The 27,177-nt window shown below is 46.0% G+C and overlaps 1 protein-coding gene across 1 annotated transcript in view; it reads right to left on the reverse strand.

Moving 5' to 3' along the window:
- Onecut2 (one cut homeobox 2) overlaps positions 1-27,177 on the reverse strand; it is a 60,381-nt gene that overhangs the window by 30,950 nt on the left and 2,254 nt on the right. The gene's annotated exons all lie outside the window — the stretch shown is intronic.

Genomic DNA, 27,177 nt, shown 5'->3' on the forward strand with positions numbered 1-27,177 from the left:
GTCTTTCTCTGTATGCCATGCCCAACCCTGCCCATGGGCAAGACCGGAGAACCCCTTCGATAATTCCCCAGTCAATGAGCAATTAGGGCTACCAGATGAACTGGCTTCCTTGGGTAGGGCATCTCTGAGGTGTGTCTGAATGTATGCGTCCTTGCTATTTCTTTCTTCCCTTCATAAATAAACTTTATTGTTTAAAAAAATCACAAATAAAAACCACATGCCCAAATTAACTGGACCTAAAATTTGAATTTACACAACTCAGTGAACTTCCATACAGTTAGAACGGGCGTTCGGAACAGAAGCCGTGAAGCTGCACATTAAGTTTTACACTCAGTATCGAATGTGTTTTATGCACTTATCCACCACCGAAACCAAGAAATCCATAATGTGTGGTTTCTATGGCATAGCACAGAGTGTCACAGAAGGTCAAGCTCCATTTGCTGACACGGGGAATGCATCTCATTAAACAACTCTCCTTGGGCTTTCTGTCACTGTTCCAGCCTTCTATTAGTGCAGGGGTTCTCAACCTGGGGCTCACAGCCCCTTGGGGAGTCTGAACGACCCTTTCACAGGGGTCGCATACCAGATATCCTGCACATCAGATATTTACATTATGACTCATAACAGTAGCCAAATCATACTTATGAAGTAGCAACAAGAAATAATTCTATGGTTGGGGATCACCACAACATGAGAAACTGCATTAAAGGCTCACAGCATTAGGAAGGTTGAGATGCAGTGTAGAAGCGCTTTGTAGAATCCTTTTTCAAAAAGACCACCCATTGTTAAGTCACGGTTGCAAGGTCTTCTGAGGAAATCTAAAACTCTCCTGAGATGTACGCTGTGTACACTGAGGGTATTACCTGCACCTGGAGTGCCCAGAGTGGCTCTCTTTAAGATAAGACTAGGAATGCCCTAAGAGCTCACCAACAGGAGGATGGATGGATTCTGGTTTGACGGCATGGCTCTGGAAAGAAGGGATAGCTTCTACACGAAATGACATGTAACAGCATAAAAAAAGCTTCAAGAAAAGAACCTTGACACAAAAATAGACACCGGGAAAATCTACACCTATGTGATCAATGTTAAAATGAGGAAAACTTAATCGTGGCGCTTAGGAGTACAGACAGGAATGTTAAGAGCGGTGAAACCAATCAAGAGGCAACCCCCCTAAGTCAGACCACTGAGATGTTTCTTGTCTCTGAGAAGGAGTTTTGCTAAGGAACATCGCCTATTCCCTCTAGAGAGCTAGCAATATTCAATGTGCTTCAGAATTTAAGTGTGTGTTTGCGTGTGCTGTGCATGTTCCCTCTGATATTAAAACTTCTGTCTTGGGGGCGGGGAGCTTGTAAAGGCACAGAATGTTAGAAAAAGTCCAGCAACAGAGTATCCAAAGAGGAGGTGAAACATTCCCTCCTATACAGAAGTTCCTGAAATCCAGGACGTAAACAACCCAGAGGCTTCTGGAAGTCTCTGAAACTGAGCAGAAACACTAAGATCCTCCCTCCACAAGCATAGCTAAGCAGCAAGGATGGCTGTGAGAGAATCTCAGACAAACTGAGTTTCCTAGAAGAGGCCCAGACCGGCCAAGTTGCCTGGAAAAGGCCCAGACCAACTGGGCCATCTGCAAAGGACACTCTCCAACTTGTTGAGCTCCCTGTAAGCTGTGGGAGCTCCAGGTTCCCAGGTTTTGTGAGCTGTCACCCATACGGGCATGGTCTCCTGGTGATGTCACTGAGTCATTTCTGATCCTATAAGTAGCCCCTTGCTCATATTCCTATGAGTAACCTCAATAAAGCTCATTGCTTACCAAGCTGGAATCTTGGGGTCTCTTTTCTTTGCTCTGTCATGGCTCCCTGTCTGGGGTAAGCAGATATTTGTTCTTGTCTTCCCAGAAAGAATGTCACACATCAATGTGTTATGTATTTCAATCTATCTTTTACTTCACAAAAATGCGTTTGAGAAGGCTATAGCTTTTTTCTATATATCAGAACTAATCTGTTTAAAAGGGAACAGAAGGATAATGCCTTCTCAACAGTAATGAGTGACTACTAATGACCTTAACCAAACAGTGGAAAGGACAAATCCCAAACTCTTTTCTTAAGGAAGACATAAAGATTGGAATAAATGGTACATTGGCCTATATGCAATCAGGAAGATTAAAATCATTCATAAATTACAGCCTGCTCTATAATTTTCTGGAAGAGTGGAAGGGTAAGGAAGGCAAAGCAAACACAGAAACCAAAGAGAGGAAGAAAAATAAGCCTTGGCAAAGCAAAAGACACTTTTAGTAAAAGCCATTAAAGGTCTGATGTTGGCAGAGCAACCAACATATTCCACAGGACAGAGCAGATTTATGGGAATAGACCCAAGTGTATAAGGGACCTTAACGTGTGATTAAGAGGCAGTTCCAATAATAGGGAAGAAAAGAATGACCAGAAAGTAGTTCTGGACTGAGCGGCTCCTCATCTGAGAGGGACATTATGATCTCAATGTTATGCCGCTTATAAAATGAACCTGAAGATGCATTAGAGATTCAAGGTTTAAAAGTTACCTAGGAAGAGAACATAAAATAGAACACCACCACCAGAAAGATGAATTTGACCACAACTAAGTTAAAAGATACCTTATTGGACGTGGTGGACTGAATGAGACCATCCCCCATAGGCTCACAGACTTGAAGATTTGGTGCCCAGTAGGTGGCACTGTTTGGGGAGGCTTGGAGGTGTGGCCTTGTTGGAGGAGGTAAGTGACTGGGGAAGGGTTTTGAGAACATAAGGACCATTCCTAGTTTATTTTCTTTTCTTCATGCTTGTGTTTGAGGATATGCATGTCCAGTTTCCTGCTCTGGCCCCCATCCCTGCTGCCTGCTGCCATGTTTGCCCACCATCATGGCCTCTAACTCTTTAGAACTGTATCCCAAATAAACTCTTCTCTTAGTTGCCTTGGTCATGGTGATTTAGTCAGCAACAGAAAAGCAAGCAATGCATAGGTTTCATAAAATAGTCTGGAACCATGTATGATGGCAGACACTTATAATTCTAGCACCCTAGAGGCCGAAGCAGGAGAATCTTCAGTTCAGACCTAGCCTGGGCTATACAGAAAGGTCTAGGGCACAGTCTAAGCTGATCTCAGAGAATCAAAACTAAAGTGAACAAAACCAATACCAGCCTCAAACAACCAACCAAAACCAATTAACATGGGAAAAAACATTTTTGCAAAATACAAAGTATTTGTAAGCAGAATATATGAAGGATACACAGAGAGATTATTAGAGGAAGAAAAAGAGATAAAAGATGGGAATAGGACTTTGTCAGAAGGAAATGGATCTGTCTGGAAAGTATGTGCATATATCTCCATATTCACTAGAAATCATGAAAAGTAACAAACAAACCAGAAAGAAACCACAAACTCTACTTTAACACACTGACTATGAAGAAGACAGAATGGCTCCAGTTTTGGTAGGTGTGGAGAGACACCTCTTACTGTCTACCTCTGGAAGCATCTGCACTGGAACACATAAGTGTTCATGCAATGTAGTTTGTCAATAAAAGAACCCAAAGGATCAACAGCCTTATCATTTGGTATGGTGGGTCTGCACCTGTAATTCTGGCACCCAGGGAATCTGGGGCAGGAGGATAGGTTCTAGGCAAACCTGGGCCAAACAGGAATACCCCATCTCAAACAGGAACAGTAATAAAGGTGGCCCAAGCTGCTCATCAGTACAGAATGACTAAAGGAAATTGCCAGTTCCATGGTTTGCTCTGCTGCAGACTGAAGCTGGGAGGATCTCATTCAAAGTGAAAAACTGACAGACATTTGCATATGAAAGTGATGAGTCCTGGAACAGTATGGGCTCTGTGAACGCCCTTATATTAAAGCAACACACACATACTTACATACAAGTGTATATGTAGGCAAATAAATGCATGCTAGATTGGCAGACACCTTTGAAGCCCAAACGGAGGTTGCCTCAGAGAAGTAATATGGGAGAAAGGGATTAAAGGGAGCAGGTAAATAGGACTTTATCAAATTATTTACAGTTTGATTTTTACACAGATAAGGTTTTATCTATTTATGTTTATGTATAGGGACATCTTGCCTGCATGAATGTCTAGGCGCCATGTGCATGCAGGGGCTGCAGATGTCAAAAGAGGGCACCGAATCCCCTGGAACTGGAGTTCCAGGTAGTGGTGAGAAATCATGTAGGTACTGGGAATTGAACCCCTGTCGTCTGGAAGAGCAGGCAGTGTTCTTCACCACTGAACCATCTCTCCAGCCCTAAGGACAAGATTTTAATGCAATGCCTAGGAAAACTGCAAAAGAACAAAAATATATTATAGCAAAACTTTGTTTTCTATTTTCCGAGTTTTAAAAATTGAGCGCCCATTACAATATAGTTACATCTTTCTTTATGTAAACTGTATTATATGTGACGTAAAATTTACCACACACACACACACATTTTTTGGGAGACAGAGTCTCTTAGTGTAGCAGAGGCTGAATACTTGTCTCAGCCTACCAGTGCTGGGATTACAGGCATGCACCGCCACACTCAGGGCCCATCTTACCCGTTTTTAAGTATACAAGATCACTGAGCAGACTTTTTCATCTTGCAGAACAGAAACTATAGCCCACTAAGTAGTTCTCTTTCCCTTCCTCCCCAGCAACTGCCATTCTTTCCCCCCGCCACACACACACACACCCCGCTTTCTTTACTTCTGGTTTATTTATTTATTTATTATTTTGAACAGGATTTCACATAGATCAGGCTGGCCTTGAACTTGCTACACAATCAAAGATGACCTGGAATTCCTGGATCACCCAGTTTCCCACCTCCCAAGTGCTGAGACGACAGACACAGAACACCCACACCTGGTTTCTGCTTTCTGTTTCTGCGAGGCTCACCATGCTAGACACTCTGTAGTAAAATCATAAGGCATTTGTTTTCTAGGAACTGGCTTATCATATCTTCAAGGCTCACCCATATCACACCACGAATCAGAATTTCTTCTTTTTTTTTTCAGACAGGCTCTTGTTCTGTAACCCAGACTGGTCTCTAAGCCACAATCCCCTACCTCAGCTTTCTGAGTCCTGGAATTATTGGCATGTGCCAGTAGGCCTGGCGGAATTTCCTTCCTTTTGAAGATTGAGTAAAAGGCCAATATAGACTCATATGTACTGCATGTTGTTTGCCCCTTCATACGTGGATGAATGCTCAAGTTCCTCTTCTTGCAATAAACATGAATGCATGTGCACACATTTCCTGAGACCCTGTTTTCTGTTCTTTTACAGTATGGATCTAAGGTGGCCTTTCCAAGCAAAGCATTAATTTGAGCTACCATTCTGTTTCCACCACAGCTTCAGAATTTTCCACTCTTACTGGTGATGCATAAGCTTCCAGTTTCTCCACATCCTTCCCAACAGTTATTTCTTACTTTTTTTTTTATAGCATCCATGCTAGTAGGTCCCCGAAACTTCTTACTAGATGAACAAGACACCAGAACTTTGAGAAGGAAAAGTCTAGCCTGGTCATTTGCGTGCTAAGTTCAAAGCACGGATGCCCACCACCCTGTCCTTACTCCGGACTGCAGAAGGCACCATAGGGATGTTCATATGCCTAAGCTCCCTGGCTTCCCTTCCTTTGAGGCTCTGCTCCCCTCTGCTGTCCTGGATACCTCCTTAATCACCGGTCTTCACTGGGAGCTTCCCTTCTTCCTTCCCTCTCCCTGGACATCCACAGGGCATGGAGCAGGGTGCAGCTGCACCCAGACTGCATCAGAGCTGCTGGGCTGTGCAGGTGGATCAGAACTAATGGCATTAGGCGCTCCCTCAGGGAATACAACTGTAATTACCCTTCGGATGCTTTCTCCAGGATGACCACATGCAGAACACCAAGAGAGGAGAGAGGTAATGAATCACCAAGTGAATTAACTGGAAGCTGCTCTAATTAGTGTTGTAATTTTTCATGAAAACACTAATGAATATGAAATAATGTGGCCACGAAACCACCAGGACAATTAATGCTCCGGAGTAATTTGGGGTCAGGCAGGGATTCTGGAGATTGTTTACACAGACTGGGAACATTGACAACTCAGAGGCTATGATTTCAAGATCTTACGCAAGCAAATTAGTTGTTGCTTCAAAAAAAAAAAGGCAAAGGCTATTTTTTTTTCTTGTTGAGGTTTGTGGACGTGGAAACAAACACGCTAGTGTGAGACCAAACAGGAACCCTTCAGAGACAGTTGAAATGGGTTTTGGCCAGCATGGTAGCATAAGGGCAGAGTCCGGGCACATTGAAACCAGCAAGGATGTGAAAGAGGGAGTTGCTTTCCCAAGCACCAGGACCCCCTTGGTGTTGATGAAATTGACTCTCTATTGCGACCCCACGTCCCACACTGGAACTATTATTCACAAGGATGAACCGAGCCTTGTTGTCTCAGTAGCAATTACTATATGTCAGGCAGAGAACGTTGTGGCGGAATACTTGCAAAATGGACTTAATTCTTCCCAGCATGACACAGTAGGATTCAGCTGGACCCACTGTGCGCACATTTAACTTCTGGGCTCAAAGCACCAACTTAGCCAAAGGCTATAACTGTAACATAATGTGCTGAAGGGTCACTGGGAACACAAAGAGTGGATTCAGTGGCGGCAATGTCCAGCTCTCATCCATCTTTAATGTTACCACTGAAAGTGGCGCTAGGATCACTCAGGAAACAGATGTGTCCAGGTGTGACAAGTAGATGTCTTCACTAAGGTCATCCGAGGTGGCTGTGCCAGCATGGAGCATCCTCACACTTCCTCTTTCAATCTGCATACCAGCTCAAGTGGGCACCAAAATCTCCTAGGTCTGGGGGTGGGGATGTGCCTGGGGCTACTGGGCTCGTAATGGTGACTGAGAAACTGCAAGTGACTTCCATGCTCATGTTCTCAGCGACAATGCCAAACAACATACACACAGACACAGACACACACACACAGACACACAGATACACACACACACACACACACACACTGAGGCAGTCCCTTGCTCATATTCAGAGAAGCTATAACAAGGTTAGCGATGAATATTATTTGTATTAGCAATTAGCAACCATGTGCTACACAGTAGCTGTTTCAAGCATCTACATACATGAAGTCACTAAGGTACCTTATCTAAGCCCAGAGATAAATAAAATAAGCCTTGAAGAGTCTGTAAGACCGTTTAGTCTAATGAATTCTAAAGTGTCCAAAGGGAAAGTAACAGTGCACCTCTTCGGGACTGTTTTCAGGGTATTAATCCCGTGCTTAAGGAATGCCAGCTTTCCAGTTACATTTCTGACACCAAAGGGGATCGATGGAACAGTTATCTCCAGGACAAAAGAAGCATGCTACCTGTTCTTGGCAGCAGACCAGGCCAGAGACGAGGCTACTCCTGTGTCTCCTTCCCAAAGATGGGGGACATTGGGATTCACATCACTTGTATGTACTAAATGGGAGTTCCACGGGGGAGGAGGTTACAAATTGTATTCTCAACACTAAGCACCGAGTAGGCACAAAACACAAAGATTATGGAATTCTGGGGTAAGCAAGCTTAATATAATGAGACAACACTTGCCTACTGAGGGTGTTGCCTCTTCACGCCCATGGTGTGCTGGTTAGGTTTTGACGACACAAACCTAGACGTACCAGGGAATAAGGAATCTCAATTGAGGAACTGCCTTACGAGCTGACCTCTGAGTAGTTTCTTAACTGCTGATTGACATAAGGCCACTGTGGGCAGGATCAGGTGCCTGGGCTACATAGAAAAGGTATCTGAGCAAGTCAGTCAATGGTGCTCCTTTGTGATCTCCTCTTCAGTTCCTGCCTCTGGGTTCCCGAGCCTTGAGCACCTGCCCTGGCTTTTTTTCTGATGATGGATTATAACCTGGGAGCCAAATAAACCCTTCCCTTCTCCAGATGCTTTTAGACATGGTGTTTATCACAGCAAAAGAGAAGCAAACAAGGACACCTGAGAAAGGGGAACTGTGTATCAAGCTATAGGTGCCATTTCCTCTGCATGCAGAATGAAGTTATTTACCCAGGGAACTCAAAAAATGCTTGCCAGTTTAATTTTAAAGTCGAAGTAAAGAGAATTTAATTGTGCGAGTACTATAGAGCACGGTGAGGTGCCCATCAAAATTACTTCTAGAAGGTGAAAGTGGTTTCCTTTTTTAGACAGCGTAGTTAGAGCAGCTGAAAGATCTACACCGGTACCATGTCCTGGAATACAGGGCTTGGAAATCAATGGGATCACCTCTTTGAATTAAGTATGCACAAATGAGAGCGGCTGACATCCATATAAATCAGCTCAAGTAGCCCTCTGTGTACCAGACCATTAAGAGACAAGCAGAGAAGAAAATGCAAATGAACGTTATCTGGGGGCATGCTTCCTAATGGAAGACATCCCTTAACACCTGCAGGGAGAATCATGACAAAACACTCAAGTGTTTTGTTTTCTTTTTTTAAATGCTGCTTTCCATTAAAAAGAAGGCATGATCCAGAAGTAGAACCTGAGGCTTCAAAACAAAACAAAATTTGAGACGCGGAATAGAGTTATAAACAAGAACGCCTTTTGGATACTGCCTCCAAACGGCTTCTATAGTCATTGCAAAACTTTACACAGCGTCTGCTTCTTTGAATTTTTTTTCACAAAACACAGATATAACCACAATCTAACTCCCCAAATAAACATCTGCAAAGCACATATCCAACAATATGAAATCCACTAGTAATTCCTGGAAAGAAACTCTAATTCCACCCACACCAAGAGCACACTGTAGCTGTGTGACCTTGGGGTTATTTAGCCACATGTATTTCCCGAGTGTTGACTAACTGTGCCTTAGGCACTGTAGCAGGCTAAGGAGAAAAGAAAGCAGGGCAAATCTTGGGGTCTCTGGTTGCTGTGATCTAGTAGGGAAGGTCGTGAATGTCCTACATCGACACAGCAGTCAGACACAGTTGCTTTCCTTATGAATATCAAATACTTTTGTTTCCACATTTACCTTCTCTTCACTGCCAGCATTAAAGCTATTCTAGTAGACATTCCTTAATATCCATACGCCACTAGGAGAGCATCTTCCTCTGAGAAATCTGTGTCATGAGGTAGAGTCCCTAGACACATTTGAAAGTTTCGATTTCACTTTCTTCTGTACCCTTCTGTACTCTTGCCATAGACATAGAACCGAGTAATTGGCTCAGTCATGTGACTTGCTCTCATTGATGGGATGACAGAGATGGTTATTGCTTGAGTATTTTAGCTCTACTATTACAGAGCACGGGCAAAGCCATCTGTGACCACCCTATATTAGCTGGTTCCTGCAGATACATGAGAAATAAGTATTAATTGTTGGGTGCCATGAGTCTGGAGGTGATGTGTTACATAGATTTTAATATAACAGACCTTCAGTAACATACATACTTCATATGCTTTCTTACCCCTCAACACCCAAAGGTATCTTGCCTCTTGGATCATTACGCTAGGCAGGGGTTTCTGTGGAGAAACCATGGAGATACATCGGTCTGCTACCTGACAGTTACTTTGAATGGATCATGTCTAATACCTGCATGTGCTCTCTAAGATGAACATACTACTCCTGTTTCATAAGGGAGAAAATTGAGGTTCCGGGAGATTGAATTAAAATTATACAAAGGTAAAGTTACATATACCTCCTATATGATTCCAAACACAAAGATCACTCATTACATTATTATGTGCCTTGTAGTTCTTACTGTTCCTCTCCGAGCAGCCAAGGTAAGGTTCAGAAAGATGGCCCTGAGACCACTTGGTAGAAAATAGTGAACCAAATTCCATAAGTTGTCCTCTGATCTTCACCTACATCATGGAGTGTGTGTGTGTGTGATATGATTTTTCTTAAAAGATCAGCAAGGGGGTTGGAAGAAATAGAGGAGAAGGAGAAAGAAAGGGGAGGGGAGGAGGAGAGTTTGCTCCTTTAACCCCTTTGGAGCAGCCTGGGAGAGAAGGTGTCTCAGTTGAGGCTCCTCCCCACAACTAGAAGAGGGATGTTTGTACGTTCATACCCTCAGGATTTCCAGAAATCTAAAGAGAGCTCCTGAGCTGGCATGGCTTAAGGTGGAAAACCCAACTTATCTGTAACGAGGATTTGCCTTCCTTCATCCTCCAACGTACCTACCTACCACTTCCCATGATGACTTTTAAGGGGCTTTCCAGAATCTACCTCTGGAAACCTCACTCTGAGGCTTTTGATGGAGAACTTCCTGAGAAGGGGTGGTGAGCCCAGCCAGCATTGCCAGCTCCTCCTGGTCCTTCCAGCTCTTTGGCAGACAAAAGGCGGAGGCAAGAGAACAAAGGAAGGATATGATGCTATGTATTCTGACCCTGGTGCCCAACCAAAGAGGAGACCATTGACTTACCTGCAGGTGGGAGTCTAAGGCCCTTCACGGTGGCCTCAGAACTGCCTCCTTTTCTACTCAAGCCTGTCATCTCCCAGCCTCATGATTAAAGGGAGTTTGACTTGGCTGTGCCAGCCACCCAACTGACAGGCTCTTAACCTTACACACCTAACTATCAGGCAGCACAGTGATGCACCCGATGTCAAGAATCAAAAAATAAGACAAGGCACTCTGTAGGCAGAGGCAGGCAGATCTTTGAGTTCGAGGCGAGCTCATGTAGAGTGAGTTCCAGGGCTGTCAGGGCTGCACAAAGAAACCCTGTCTGGAAAAACGAAATGACACCCAACGGCCTTAAAAAGTCTGAATTTCGGTAATTCTTTCAGCTCTGCTCTTGCTCTCTGTAGTCTCTTATGCTTACAATGCAGAGCTGTCGGAGCACAACTCAAAAGGGAAGCATCGCAGTACAATGTGTTGCGTCCACACAAGATGATATGGTAAATAAATGGTTTCACTATTTCTTACTAAAGTGAAGAGGAAATCCTACCCTACAACATATAGATATTGTAAATACAGTATATGCACTTAAATCTTTAAAATTCAGAGATAGCAGACGGGGAAGCTGCTGGACATGGTGGCTCATGCCTTTCACACCAGCATTTGGGAGGCAGAGGCAGGCAGGTCTCTGTGACTTCCAGGCCAGATACTATCTCCAATATTTAACCATGTATGTATATATGGTTAATTTTCTCCCAATCTTAATTATCTGGCCTAGCACTGTGCCGGCAAAACTACATTCATCCTAGAAATGTTGAACTGCTGAGTTCCAAAGCTATCCTGTGGCCTTATTTATGTATTTGCTTGTCAATACATAATAAAAATAAAAATGAGGTTAAGTTTATAAATAGAAAATTGTGACCTCTGGCTTTGTTGTTTTCAGCAAACTAAGGCAACAACAGTCTAAGAATTTGCAGTATATCAAGTTATGATCATTTAAATATAAATTTAGGTTACCAATAATTAAAATGTTTTACAAATTAGTCTCTCTGATTTGCTAAGCAGGCTGCTGGCTCTGCTCCTCTACGGTGTGCGGCATTGCATTTCCGCTTGGTATTGAGGCAGACCACTCTTTGGTAGTAACCAAGCCACTGTAAGCAGTTTTATCCTCATCAGACTGTGGGATAACGCTGACACCTACTTTTAATTATGTAAGCAGACGTGTCTATCTGAGACCTTACCGCTTCTAGAAAAGAAGACGCATTTTAAAAGAGCTGCTAGGAAGAGGAAAGGATTGGAACCAGAGCTCAGTTGTAGAGTGCTTGCCTAGCATGCATAAGGCCATGGGTTCAATACCCAGTAACACAAAAGAAAACAAACAACGGTAGACATATGCAAACATATACAACCTATTCTCAGGATGACTGCAGGGAATAGATTTTATAGTCCAGAGTGATTCGAGAAACATTGCCTCCTGTGGGTATGACCACAGACAGCAACCACCGGAAGCAAGGATATAGCCTTCTCCCTAAAGCCACAGAGAGGGGAGCCATGGGGAGAAAATAGCTAAAGAGAATTGTCAGATCAGCCAAGAAGTTATATTGTGCAGTCTGGGGCAGATGACTGTATCCAGACGTTCAGGGACTCGAGGGGAAAGAATAGGTCAATTCAGCTGGAATGATTTCATTAGGGTGAGTGGAGGAGGCAAGGGAGGATGAAGAAGGGGTGATGCATTCCAGGGAAGCAGATACGCAAACAAACACGTGGGCATGATAAACAGGACGACACGTGAAAGGAAGCAGAGCTGTCTGCCTGGCGCTGGCTACCTGGGGGAGGGAGGCATGGGAAAGTGGGCTCCCTTTGGAGTGCCTGTCACTGTGTTCTCCTTGTCTCACTGTTCCAATCTGAAGCCCGACTGAGACTCCACGCTACGACCCCCTTTAAAATAAATCCTCAAACTAGTATGTGAGCTTTGGAGGGAAATGATATTGATAGGAAGTTGAGAATGAGAACTACTCAATACTTCTAAATGACGGGACAATTCTGGCTACGTTTTTCCTAGAATATTGTGTAATAACTTGGGGAGGGAATCTATGATGGGCAGAAGTATTTCTAAATTTATTCACAAATACCTACTGACCTAGTGGATGTTGTACCTAATCTCTGTTCTCTTGAACTTAATCAAATAGGGTCACATCGTCAAGTGAGCAGGTGCCCTTTTCTGTGTTCTAGATGCACCAGGAAGAGCAGCTCACAGATATCCCAGTTCAGGAGACCAGGGAAAATTCCTTAGAGCCAAGACTTCAATTGGTTAAGTAAAGGGGGGAAAACTCTGGGCCAAAATATTGGTCTGATGTTTGAGGAGCTCCAGGAAGGGCAGTTTGTGTCTAACCCAGAGTGCGTGTATGGAGATGTGGGAGAAGCTGATGGCAGGTCAGGACACACAGTCAGAACACACAGTCAGAACACACAGTCAGAACACACAGGTCAGAACACACAGTCAGAACACACAGGTCAGAACACACAGTCAGAACACACAGGTCAGGACACACAGGTCAGGACACACACAGGTCAGAACACACAGGTCAGAACACACAGGTCAGGACACACACAGGTCAGAACACACAGGTCAGGACACACAGTCAGAACACACAGTCAGAACACACAGGTCAGAACACACAGTCAGAACACACAGTCAGAACACACAGTCAGAACACACAGGTCAGAACACACAGTCAGAACACACAGGTCAGAACACACAGTCAGAACACACAGGTCAGGACACACAGGTCAGAACACACAGGTCAGAACACACAGTCAGAACACACAAGTCAGAACACACAGGTCAGAACACACAGGTCAGAACACACAGGTCAGAACACACAGTCAGAACACACAGGTCAGAACACACAGGTCAGAACACACAGGTCAGAACACACAGTCAGAACACACAGTCAGAACACACAGGTCAGAACACACAGGTCAGAACACACAAGTCAGAACACACAGGTCAGAACACACAGGTCAGAACACACAGGTCAGAACACACAGGTCAGAACACACAGGTCAGAACACACAGGTCAGAACACACAGGTCAGAATACACAGGTCAGAACACACAGGTCAGAACACACAAGTCAGAACACACAGGTCAGAACACACAGGTCAGAACACACAGTCAGAACACACAGGTCAGAACTCACAGGTCAGAACACACAGGTCAGAACACACAGGTCAGAACACACAGGTCAGAACACACAAGTTAGAACACACAGGTCAGAACACACAGATCAGAACACACAGGTCAGAACACACAGGTCAGGACACACAGGACACACAGGTCAGGACACACACAGGTCAGAACACACAAGTCAGAACACACAGGTCAGAACACACAGGTCAGGACACACAGGACACACAGGTTAGGACACACACAGGTCAGAACACACAGTCAGAACACACAGGTCAGAACACACAGGTCAGGACACACAGGACACACAGGTCAGAACACACAAGTTAGAACACACAGGTCCGAACACACAGGTCAGAACACACAGGTCAGAACACACAGGTCAGGACACACAGGACACACAGGTCAGAACACACAGGTCAGAACACACAGGTCAGAACACACAGGACACACAGGTCAGAACACACAAGTCAGAACACACAAGTTAGAACACACAGGTCAGGACACACAGGACACACAGGTCAGAACACACAAGTTAGAACACACAGGTCAGAACACACAAGTCAGAACACACAGGTCAGGACACACAGGCCAGAACACACAAGTTAGAACACACAGGTCAGAACACACAAGTCAGAACACACAGGTCAGAACACACACAGAGGTCAGAACACACAGGTCAGAACACACACAGAGGTCAGAACACACAGGTCAGAACACACACAGAGGTCAGAACACACAGGTCAGAACACACAGGGACAGTGTATTCCACTCAGGGACCTGGAACATGTTTCAAGCTATGAAGACTGATAATGATTGGGTCATATTTAGATTCCAGAAAAATCACTCTAATTTAATCCTGGAACACGGACGACAGAGGGTAACACTGGTGATAAACTAGTCAGAGGTCACTGATGAATATCGGGCCATTATCAGGAGTGAGCAACAGACATGCATATTTAAATGTTGTAACCCACATGGCTAATTTATGACTGACTGATGGGAAAAGAAGAAAAAGAAAAAAAAAACGGGGGCTGGAGAGTTGGCTCAGAGGGTAAGAGCACTGGCTGCTTTTCCAGATTCCAGAGGTCCCGCGTTCAATTCCCAGCAACCACATGGTGGCTCACAACCATCTGTAATGAGACCTGGTGCCTTCCTTACCAGCAGTACATTGTCTGCTTAATAAATAAATAAATCTTTTTTAAAAAAAAGAAAATAAAAAACCACCTGTGTTGACATTCTGACTTCTGAATTAAAAGCTTATACACTTGGTATCGTTATTCAAAGATTGAACAAAAAGTCTCCAATGTGGTGACTGTTGAGTCATGCTGATGGATAAGTAAATGGGTTTACTCTCAGATAAATTGTGCTTGAGGCCATTTAGGCAAAGATGTCCCGACACAGATGGAAACGGGTTCCTGGAGCTTGAGAGGAAGGGAGAGATACCAGAGTTGGAGAGAGTCCCGAGGTCCTCAGTATAGGGAGATGTTGACCACATCGATAAGATCTTCCAGGGTGAAGATACACAAATGGCCAATTAATATTTGAAAAGTGTTCAATATCCTTAGCCATCAGGGAAATACAAATTAAAACTGTATTGTGGTTCCGTTTCACCCTAGAATGGCTCTCATGAAGGAAACACCACGGTGGCAAACATCAGAGAGGCAACAGGGGACCAGGAACCCTTACAGCTGACGGAAGCACAAATGGTCAAGACCGTGCAGAAATTACTGTGGAGTTTCCCCCAAAACACTGAACATAGGACTGTAGGAAGTCCATGTGTGGATGTGGATAGTGTGAGCAGAAAATGTCCACCATAGCTTTCTCCTCCTGGATATTTACAGCCCAAAGACTCTTCTATATAGAGACTGCTTGTACTGAGATTAGCTAAACCTGTCTCCTTGACCCACCTGTACACTATAAACCCCACCTCCACGTTCAGCTGTGTAACAACCCTGCCTTCATGTTCAATTCTATGTAATAAACACTCTGAGCTTCCGGGCTGCTGTGGTTTCTCCACCTGAGAGCCCAGACCACCCAATCCCAGCTTTTCATACGTCATGGGAAAGGGGCTGTTTGGGAGGAAGGAAGAGAGCCTGTGAGAGCCAGGGAGAGAGAAAGGGACTACAGTGAGGAGAGGAATAAGAAGAAAATGTAATGGCATGCATTTACAAAAATGATAAATGAAACTCATTATTTTGTGTTCTTTAAGATAAAATTCAAATGAAAATATTAAAAAGAAAGATCCCCAATTTTGAGTATGATAAATGAAAAAAAAAATCAAACAGCTTAGGGAAAAGCACCACACTCGAGAGAGGCTAGAGAAGAGACTGGGGAGGTGTACCCAGATAAAGTAGGAGAAAGGGGGAAGAGGGAGGGAAAGAGAGGGAGAATAACATGTTAGAAATCAGTGGGAAAAAAGTGTGGGGATGAGGGTGGCCAACAGTTTCAACTGCAGAGACCAGGTAATAATAATAAGATATTTAATGTATATAACACACACACACACACACACACACACACACACACATATATATATAAAACTGAGATGTGAACTTAGATACAAAGACAGTGGTGGGATAAGCAGGAGCAGGTTTGGGATTTAGGAGTCGCTGGGACCAGACTGCCTAGCGCTGAGGCCAACCACGGAGGCAAGAGACACATAGAGCTACAATAACTCTTTACAGAAATGGAGGTGGGATGGGTGGGGCACATTTTAAAAAGTAGACAGAAGTGAGGGGCCGGAAAACGCTGATGTAATGAAGCCAACTGAAAGAGAGAGGTAAAGGAAGGACGGGGTCCTGAGGAGAGGAGAGCCAGAAGCCGAGAACAAGTCAGCGGATTTAGCCTTCCATACCAGTCCACTTCTCCCTTCAGCAAGATAAGGAAAGGACCAGGGGTACGACACTGAGGGGAAATAACAAACTGCTCTTGTACCTTGAATGTGACTTGAGGTGAACTTTGGTACACAGTAGGAGGCAAGTGGATCCATGAAAAAAAAATTCCTGTATATTTTAGAGTTAGGGGTCTCTGCCATTGATTTGGAAAGAATATGAAGCTATTTAATCCCACATGTCTTTTAATGTTTAGAGTCAGAGACTACAGAAAAGGCCCTACTACGTGCTTCTTGTCAAAGTATTTTTAAAAGCCATACTGAGTTCACCACAAAGACAGTGAATCCAGTACCACATGTTGCAGTGTTAATATGAGAGAGAGACAGACAGACAGAGACAGAGACAGACAGAGACAGAGATTTTAAAGGGGCCATGAACACTGTTGGTGTTCACTAGAAAAGATTTTAAAAGCATAACCCAACAGCTGCTTAGAAACGGATGTCTGAAAATTGAGAGATCCAATTACGAATTGAAGAAACTACCTTCATCAGAGCTATCTGAATGCACTCAGAGCTGGATTTTAGATGATCATCAGTTATCTTCATAAAGAGCCGCCTAAATTTCAAAATGGATTGCTAGTAGAAAAGAGCCTCGTGCATTTTGCCCTTGGCCTTCTTGTTAAGGAGTCACTCCTCTGTCCCTAGGCTCTGCCTCCCCAACAGTCACTTAGTAATAGATTAGGCCAAAGCTGCAGTCCCTTGAAATCAAGCAAAAGGAGGCTTTGCATGTTAATTAGTTTGGGGAAGTCAAGGGATATTTTCCTAAAACCCAATGAGATGCAAATTATGTGACCAAGGGAACTCACCTGCTGAGTAGCAGGCCTGCCAGGATCTGCAGTCAGTGCCTAAGTCAGTTCGCACCCTCCACCAGGCAGCCTCAATGTCTTGGCTCTAGGTTCTTTCCATGTGAGGGAGGACCCGGTAGTAAATATCTTCTTAAACAGCCCCATAACCAATGACATTTGAGTCACCTGTGACATTTGAGCAGCTAAGCTTGGACCCTAGGTTTATATGAGTTAGTGTCTTGTAATTGGGTCTCTCTGAAACGTCACTGTTGGTTTTTCTGTTAAGAATGCTGCTAATTATGACGAGACTTGTGTTTTCAAAAACCAGAAGCAGGCAGGTGGAGAGCCACACCATACCTGGGGGAAAGGGTGACTAGGCAGTAGAGCTTAAAAGGGACCCTACATCTTAAAAACCATGTTGAGAGTGTCAATCGGTGACTTTGAACATCACAAGGAAAGAGAAAAAGCTACATCCAGACAACCTCTGCCCTGTCTCCTCGCACAGATGTCCTGCTCTTCCCCTTAGGTGAGCTTTTCTTGTTTGGTTTTTCAAGCATCTTCTCACCCAAAAATTGTCCAGCATGAGGAAAACCTGAGGCCCTAGTTTTTTGCTCTGGGCACGAAAATATCCAGGGCTGGAGCTACATTTCTGCTTAACTTCATGCCAGAACACTCTGTGGTCTAGGCTGGGGGTCCAGCCACCAGGCACAGCCACTGGAGGGCTGATAGCTGGCGCTGTTCGTGGTGCTGAAGCTCTCTAGGCGTGAGTCTGCAACCCACCCAGAGGCACTGGGGCGGGTGGGGTGAGGTTCCTGGCTGGGGTGGACTTGAGGAGACTTTGGAGCTACAGCCAGCTCCACCCTTAGGCCTCAAGTCTACCTCACTAGCTCAGGTCTGTACTTTTCCTGGCTCTCTCCACACCCCTTCTCTCTTTTACAGCACTTTATTTACCTTTGCACATTAGGCATGGCCTTCCCTGGTGCCATCTCCTTCCACAGGTAATCACTTCTCTTTGGTCCCACACACATTTCTTGTTTTCTCTGCCCACTCCACCCCAAACACCACCCAACTTAGCAGGATAGTGTTACCTCAACAGCTCCGTGGGACGAGACCTCACTCCAGGCAGAACTGTTCATTGGCTTTGCCTTGGCAATGAATTAGAAGAAGAGGATGGATGCTCAAATGAGCACGCAGAGACGCCCTTATGATATATCTAGAAAAACAGTGTTTGCAACAGGCAGCAGCGTGGAAGGTGAGGAATGAGCTTGGGGGAGGTGCGGTGAAGCAGACTGCTGATTAGAGACTTCTAGCAGAGGAAGCTGTAGTTACTACTGTCTGTGTGGCAAGTCTTAACTCTGCGCCTGCTCCAGTCCATACCGTCGTCCGCTGGATCCGAGTAACGTATCCATACTATGTTTCTGCTAAAAGCATCGTGTGCACAATTCTATTTACTGTAAGGCACAGTAATGGAGGAAACATAAATAGAACAGAGAGGGTTAGTCAGGGGAGGAGGGTGTCTGTGTGTGTGTGTGTGTGTGTGTGTGTGTGTGTGTGTGTGTGTGCTCGCTCACTCACGCATGCGCAGGCACGCCGGGGAGCAGATCAAAACTGTTTAATCAGCAAGAACATGATTCAGCAGTTGAGAAATGTAAACAAGTGGTGAATCTGCTAGCTTTGGTCAAACCCTAGACGGACCCAAAAGACGACAGCAAACTCCAAGGCAGGCAGTGCCAGCAAGATGCCCGCCCTCTCCCTTGGACAGGAGACAGAGGCTGGCTCCACCAGTAGATGACCAGGGTGACCTCTGGCTTTTGCAGCGCACACACATTTGGGATGGGGTTAATGGCACCTTCCAGGGAGCTCCAATTGAGTAAACAAAAAATGACTTTCCCTGTTCTAATGGATCACATTATTCCAAGGTCTAAGCCTCCATCTAGGCCCCTGCAGCTGCTCTGCAGGTCAGGCAACCAATAAAGCAATTAGCCAATGAGAAAACTCTTCTTCCTGGAGGGGGACTTGGGGTTTGCTGCAGTTGCTGCACTTTGCTTTAGGTTTTTAAACAGGCAATGCAAGTCACCCCCCCCCCCCCCGCTCCAGGATAAGGACAGTGAAACTGTGTGTTTGTTAAGAGTGCTATTTTAAGGGGCTAGTCCCTTGTTCAGCACAGCCTAGCGAGCCCACTGCTTCCTGTTCAATTAATCTGAACCATAGCTGAACTCTGCCCTTTGAACTCACTCGGCAGATAAATACATTAGCTCACCTACGGAATCATTAATATTTTTCAATCACATAAAACAAACAGAAATGTCCAAAAACAACCCAAGAGGTAGCCAATTGAGAATAATCCATGTGCCATGTTAAAAAATATCGCAAGTGGAGTTACTTACAGAACACAAAGGGGCCAGGAAAGAAAGGATGGGATTGTGCCAATACTTCAAGGGACGAAGGGACTTTCATTTTCGTATCTGCAAGCAAGAAGAGCACTGAGCCATATGCAGCAGCGTCCATTTCGTCTATAGTGCTCTCCATGAAACCCTGTACTTTATTCTTAAACTGGCTTCTACTGTTTCCCTCAGAGCACATGGCTCGAAACCCCCACTTCTTAAGTGGTTTCGGTATCCATGATCGTATATGGAGTTCAAGATATTGCACTTGGAAGAACAACTCTATTCTTGATTTGCTACAAACACACCAAAATAATTATTGTGGCACCAATGGTGCTTTTACATGAGCCAGTTTACACGAGCCAAGTTAGTGGTTTGGTTGAGATCACCCTAGATTAGGAAAAGATATTGCTAATTTATGTGTGGAAACTGATTTTCATTTGTGGGGAAAGTGGGTTGGGGGAGAAAGATGCTAAATGCATCTAATTTATCTTTATCTCTGCATGTCATCTCGGAATGATCAAAACATCCCCAGCTGTGTCACTATACATTTCAGTCTGATTTAATTTCACTTCCCACGATTCTGCCTCCCGACCCCCTCCCTCCGCTTTCATTCCCCTTTTCATTTTTTTTTTTTGTTTGGCTTGGAATGTGGGCTTAATGCCCAGCTATCCTAGATGAGAACACTTAGAGGAATATCATAAGCACGAAGGGTAAATCTATTGAACGAGGGTCTTTAACTATGTGGTTTCCTTAAAGGGAAAGGCTGGATCAATAGGATCAATATGAAAGGTTTCCCTGGCCCTGCATAAAAGGGTAAGGGCTTCTCTTTTCACTGGTTTAACTCTACTCTCTGACAAATGCAAATCAATGGATCTGTGTTTACAACAGATTCCCTAACAGACTCAGCTTGGGCAAAGCCCAAGGCCTCACCCTAGAGGTGAGGAGACCAAGCTGCCCCAGGGAGATGCTGTAGGGAAGGATGGGGAATATGCTGGTAATAGCCACCAAACAACAACTGGTGTACTGCACATTCAGATCCCGCTGCCTGTGCCCTCCCCAAAGAGGGGAGCAAGAAAGATGCAAGACAGGCAGGTTCCTTTAAGAATGCATAGGCAATATAAAGCCACATTCTGGGATCTGGTGAGCCAGTGATCTAGCTTCCTATCAATCTAAGATCTACAGATCAAAGAGGCCAACTGCACAGGAGCTGTACTGAACATATCTACAGCTGGAGAGGTAAACATCTGAGCTCTGTGAGCACTCATTTTGCCCTTTCTTAGGTGGTAGCTGGGTCTTCTCAGTAATGGCCAGGCAAACCACGAAAATCGTGGTTTCTTTCTCGGTTAATTTTTACCTTTCCCTTTAAAAATGTGGTGCCTTCCAGAAATTACATGATTTCAAGTCAATACCAGTTACTGAGAAATTATTTTTCTTCCTACAGGAGAAAGTATATGTATATTTGATTACAGGAGCCAAAGTCCAATGCTGATTAAATTACATTGGAGGTGTGCTTCCAACCCAAACACAGTCTGCTTTTTACAGAAAGAGTAATGGATCCCCACGTGGTGACAGAGGCACCAAGGAGGAATGCCGAGCCTCCTGGCCAGCCCTCTGGGACAGGGATTTTTATTCATAACAAGCGCCCACAGCTTCTAGGAATCCTGCTTTCTGAGTGAGACAATCTCTGCCTCTGTACCTTGTCCACCAGAAGTCACAAGTCTGGGATACCTAAGCCAACTTCCCTGCCCCCTATTCTCTACTCCAACCACCCTGTGTGATCTTTACAGTCTCTTTTTTGCCGGTAATTGAGAAATATCTCCCTCAAAGGCACTGAGGGTGGTTGAAGGGAAGGTTGGACTGAAGAACCCTGGTCTTGTCTCTCACCAGGAGGAAGCTGCCCTGGCTCCTCTGCCCCAGACAGACTAAAGGACAGCCCAGGACTTCTCTTGATGCACTCAGTCCAGGAAGAGGAGTTACTCCTCTGTAGGAAATGGCATTCCTCAGTTTGGTGGGGGAGAAAAGTGTCCCCCAAAGGGTGCATACCCAGAGAGTGTGCAAATGAAGGATGAACTCCAAGGCACTCCAATCCCGGCCTCTTCCCCAGGACCATTTGTCCAGATAATTATTTCTATTTATGCCCTCTTTGTTTCTCTTCCTTTGGTAAGAATCCAGAAACTAAATCTCTCTGCTTTTTCTATGAGGTTTTCATTTCTCTAGGGATTCCCCAGAATGATACCGCCTTTTGCAAAGGTATTTTTCTGAAAACCCTCACCACTAGCCATGACAGAAGCAGTGCTTCCTTCCCAAGAGCTCTCCGCCTCAGTCACTCTGGTCTCCTGTGCAAGTGGGCTTTTCTCTCTTTAAAAAGCCCTTAGAGGACAATGAGGAATACTGAGAACTCAAGAACAATCGCAGAGGGTTTTTGATCCTACTGCACGTACTGGCTTTGGGGGAGCCTAGGCAGTTTGGATGCTCACCTTAGGGGACCTGGATAGAGGTGGGCGGTCCTTGGGCTTCCCACAGGTCAGGGAACCCTGATTGCTCTTCGAGCAGATTAGGGAGGGTGACTTGATGGGGGAGGGGGGGGGAAATGGGAGGCGGTTGCGGGGAGGAGGCAGAAATCCTTAATTAATAAATAAATAAATAAATAAATAAATAAAAAATAAAAAAAAAGGAATATGTAAAAGAAAAAAAAAAGAAATTCCTGGAAAGTAAGTCTTGGGTTCTGGGCTCTCTGGCCGTTCCTGACTTAAGAATAGAGGGGTTGATAAGACATTATGGGGACAAAGAGAATGTGGAACAATCAATTTAATCCTCACCCTACACCTCTCATCCGGAATCCCGCTGTTTAGATTCTAAATGGGGTGGGAGGGTGGGGGGGGGGATAAACCAAGACTCTGACTCAACAAAGGCTCACACCAGCTCTCCTGGAGGGACAGTGGGCCAGTTGCCTTCCAGTCCAAAAGGAAACCATCGATGCTTTTGGGGGAATCTGGTGACCACATGGCTTTTAGGGAGTCTATAGGGTACTTTGTGATCTTCAAAACTAGGGTGCTCTGCGGGGGCTCCCTTGCTTTAAGAGAAGTCACTGGTGGGAAGATAAATGACCACTTGCTTTTCCCCACATTTCAAAGCAGAACACAAGATTTCTATCTCTCTTCTCCCCCTCCTCCCTTTTGGGAGAAAGTAGGAAAACACCCTCTTTGAAAGAAAATATTAGTTCTCTATATATACAGAACTAACATATATATACTAAAACAGCTCTTGCCCTCTCCTAGAAAACCCACACCAATGCTTCTCAAAGAGCAAGCCACCATTTAGCAAGGAAAGGGGTTAAGAACTAAGCTCTTTCCTCTCCCCTGTAGACAGAAAGAAAAAGTTCTAGAGTTTTCTTATTTGGCGGATTGGACGTGTGTCTCAGAGCAAGCCCCTCTCCTCCCAAACCCCCTCTCCCCCCAAACACCCCGGATGGGCCTGTGGCCTCAGAGTCAGGTGGGAAAGTGCAGGGTGGGTGTTCTCCTAGTAGCCTTGCCCTAAGATCCCTGCCACAGTCAAGAGTCAAGACAGAAGACAAGATCCTTCCCCTGGTTGACCCAGTTGGTTCACTGCAGAGCGGGCCATTTTGGGGAATGAAACCCAGGCGTTTGTTACCGAGATGCGACATTCCAGGCAGCTTTAGACACATTCCTTCTAAACTTAATCGAGAACGAATTTCAAAATTAAGGGGGGGCTTTCCGGAACAGTTTTGATGAGAGAGAGAGAGAGAGAGAGAGAGAGAGAGAGAGAGAGAGAGAGAGAGAGAGAGAGAGAGAGAGAGAGAGAGAGAGAAACACGGTCAAGGACAGGGAGAACCCAGGAGTGCAGAGAGTGTACAGGACGCGCACAGGGGTGGGGAAGGGGGTCCAGCAGTCCCGTGCAAGGCTAAGAAAACCTTAGCGAGAATGGAGCTGGCTCCGGCGACTGGTCACGGGAGGAGTTGCGGTCAGACCTGAGAACCGGGCCCCAGCTGGTGAAGTGGCGTGGCCGGAGCGCCAGGGATCCTGGGCACTGGCGAACGCTCTTCTGGGAAGAGCACGCCGACGTCGGACTTACTGGAAACGCGCCGGATCAGGTTCCAGATCAATGAAATCTGGGTCCACACGTTTACGTTATTGTTGCCAGCATTAATGCTCTTTTAATCTTCTAAACATTATCAGCATCGATCTCCCTCCATATACACATTTGTTTGAGAAAGTGACATAACCACACGGAGGAGAGCCTGGAATAAAAAGAGCGCGGCCCCTCTAATCCACCGCTCCCGGCGGCGTGAAATACATCTCAAACTCGGAACCACTCAGCTCCCTCGTGTCCTGCCTCCTCCGCAAGCTCCAGGCGACCTCAATCTGAGTTAGGAAGGCATTCTTTGGGGACTAGGGACTTGAAGCACTGACACCGGTAGTGAGTTTTGCAGTTATTAATCCGCTCAGCCAGCAGGCTAACAGATCAGTCTGTTCTGCACGGACGTGTGTAGGATTTGGCCTCCCGGCACGGGTCCCGAAACTAAGTCCTCCGGAGAGGCGGTCTAGCCCCCCGGTTGAAGAAACACGATGGTGGGGGAAGGCTGAGTGGAGGACAGAAGGAACTCTAAGGTGCAGGCCCTCTTCCAGCCCTTCAATTTAGCAAAAAAAACGCTCTCCTGCGTCATCTAAACACCCGCACCACGCGACTGGAGACGCGCAGGTACGTGTGTCTGGGCAGGAGCAACCAACGCTCTGTCCAAACCACTAAGGCGGGCATCAAGTGTGTCCGACGACATCGGGCTGGTTAAGGGCCTTAGACCGCCTGAACTGAGTGAGCTCCATCCTGACTGTCTGGGGACTGTGTCTTGGAGAAGGCCACACTGTCTTCCTGCAGTTGGCACTAGAGTCGGACTCCGGGAGGGCAAACCTCGGAGGTTACCTCCCAGGAGGCAGAAACCCGAGTTATGAAAGTAACAACAGCCATGCTATTGTTTTCCTGCGTTGGAAGAAAAAAAACAAAAACCCCAAATCCCTCATCTTTAAAATCTCGGTTTTCCTCCACCTGGTGATGGACTCGGGTTCTTCCCTGAACCCTCGAGGTCCTTCTTAGCTTGCTTTTGTGCGCCTTGCCGAGGCCCTTGAGGATCAAAGCCCTAGGAAGTGTGCTCAAAACTGCGTGAGTTTGTTCTCTGGCCAGGACTTAATAATAACCGCCCTGCAGGATCCCGTCTTGGGCCACTCCCAGCCTATTCGGCCAGTGGCAACCACTTGCTATTCTCACCACCCAGGGCGCACAGAGTTCCTTTCTCAGACTTCTCAGTTGGGACACTCTGACACTCCGAGCTTCCCTAGCATCCTCCAGCATCCTCTCTAGAGCAACCTGGGTTTGGCTGTGCAGGTAGCAGAGAGACCGGGCAGATTGGTGGAAGACCCAATCTTCCGGGTGACTGGATATACTTGACCTAGAGTTTGAAGATGGTGGGCAAACCAAAGGTTTTAAACTCAGAGACCCTCAGACTCCTGTCCAGATGGGTCTCAAAATGATAAAAGGAGAGAGGGAGGGAGGAAGGGAGGGAGAGAGGGAGAGAGAGAGAGAGAGAGAGAGAGAGAGAGAGAGAGAGAGAACACTATATGAATGAACGAGAGAATATGAATGGGCGGCCAGATGTGGCTCCAGGTCGTGTAGGTTCTGGACTGGGTTGGCCATCCCGGGGAGTCGCTGGCTTGCTTAACCCCGGGTCCCAAAGGCCTACGTCCCGGCTGCTTCCCAGCGGGGTTTCCCATCGATCAATAACAATCAAAAGGCCTCCCTTTTCTCCTCTCTGTGCTTCTGTTCCCTACTCTCCTGAGCACATAATACCTATTTACTTGTCCTGGCTTTTGCCGCAGTGTCTGAAGAGACTGATCTACTGACCCCGTACTGAAAAGCTTCCTATGTAATAATAACCACTCCACACTCTTGTAGTTGCTGATAAAACGGTGAGATAAAAAGGCAATGGCTCTTGTCCCTTTTCACCTAGGGTAATAAAACAGACTCACATTTAAATGTTTGAGCAAAGCCGGGTCCTCAGTGCACTTCTCCCTTAGGCGTCCCCGCCGAGAATCTCTCCACGGTCTGGAAAGCTTGCCTCCAGGTACCACTAGGCAACTCTGCAGGAGTGGGGCTGAGAGACCCAGGTACCACACTCTTTCTCACGCGCTATCCTAAAAACTCATAGCAAGGCGAGGCTTAACTTTCAAGACGTACACAGGCAGAACCTAGCGTTTTCCAACAGCCTTGTCCTTTGCCCGACCGGCGTGAGGGGGCGGCAGCGCTCCGAGATGGGCCAGAGTAGAACAGCTGTTTTCCAGCCTTTTACTGTACCCCAAAGAGCAGCTGCCAAGTTCCTTCTAGCCCCCAAGCGCTGGAAGCCAGCCGAGGCTGGAGACCCCTCAGAGCTCCTGCTGTATTGGAGAGAGGGGAGTCTAAAACAAAAGCGTTACTACACTGGGAGCTGTCGCCAGGCCTCCAGCTTTATCTTTGCTAGGGGCCAGGAGCAAATCCAAAGAAAATGTAGGAGAGGATAAAGAATAAACCAAGGGAGGAAAAACAAAGATAAAGACGACTTTGAACTCCAAAAATGCCGAAGCCCACTGATTTTGAATGAAGTTCTCTGGAACAAATCTTTTTGTTTGTTTGTTTCTCTGTTTGCTTGTTTTTGTTTTTCTTTACCCTTTTAGATTAGCAGGGAAGGTTATTGAACAGCGAACAAAATCCAGCAGTGGCCAAAGGCGGGGGCTGTAGGCGGAAACGCCTCCTCCTCCGGAGCAGTGACCTAGTCCTGCTAGGCAACCTTAAGATGCACCGGACAAGCCCGGCTCGGTGGTGGAAGAAAGTCCTGGGGACCTGAGAGGACAACTGAGCTAACAGATTCAGAGCGCTAGTGAGCAGTGAGCGCCCGATTCAGAACCACGCGAATCTCAATAGAGATTTTACGCAAATTAAGACGAACACTAATTGTTCTAGAGCGCCAAGTCTTTCCGGAGAGGTCCCAGTCAGGCTTGCAGCTGGGTATTGTATGTCCTCCTCAGTGGGAGGTCTGGACACCTAGCCCGTCTGGGTCGGCGGTTCAGGCCTGGGGGTAGTACGGTGGTGGCACTCTCGGAAAGGGGTCTGCGTGCACAAAAGCTCCGCAACTGAGTCAGCCTGCACAGCCCAGCCCAGCCTACGTCTTTTGCTCTTGCACCCACCGCCCACACCGGAGGTTTCAGTGTTCCTAGAACAATAGAGGGCTGTACCTCGCCTCTCGGCCGCTAGAGGAGGCACAGAGAGCCGTGCCCGCTCCAGAACAATGTAACCCGCGAGTTGACCGGTCCCCTGCCGCTGCTGCTCGCTTTCCTTGCCACGCCGCCGCTAGGCGCACAATCAGCGCCCGCTTAATGCAAAGGCGGAGCTTACAGCCTGCTGCGGCCAAGAAACCTTAACTAACTCGCTTCTTAATTTCTCGGCACCTCTATCCAAGAGCTTAATCTCTCTTGGAGTACTGTCAAACCTC

The sequence above is a fragment of the Microtus pennsylvanicus genome, chromosome 4 (assembly GCF_037038515.1).
Source record: "Microtus pennsylvanicus isolate mMicPen1 chromosome 4, mMicPen1.hap1, whole genome shotgun sequence".
Lineage (NCBI taxonomy): Eukaryota > Metazoa > Chordata > Mammalia > Rodentia > Cricetidae > Microtus > Microtus pennsylvanicus.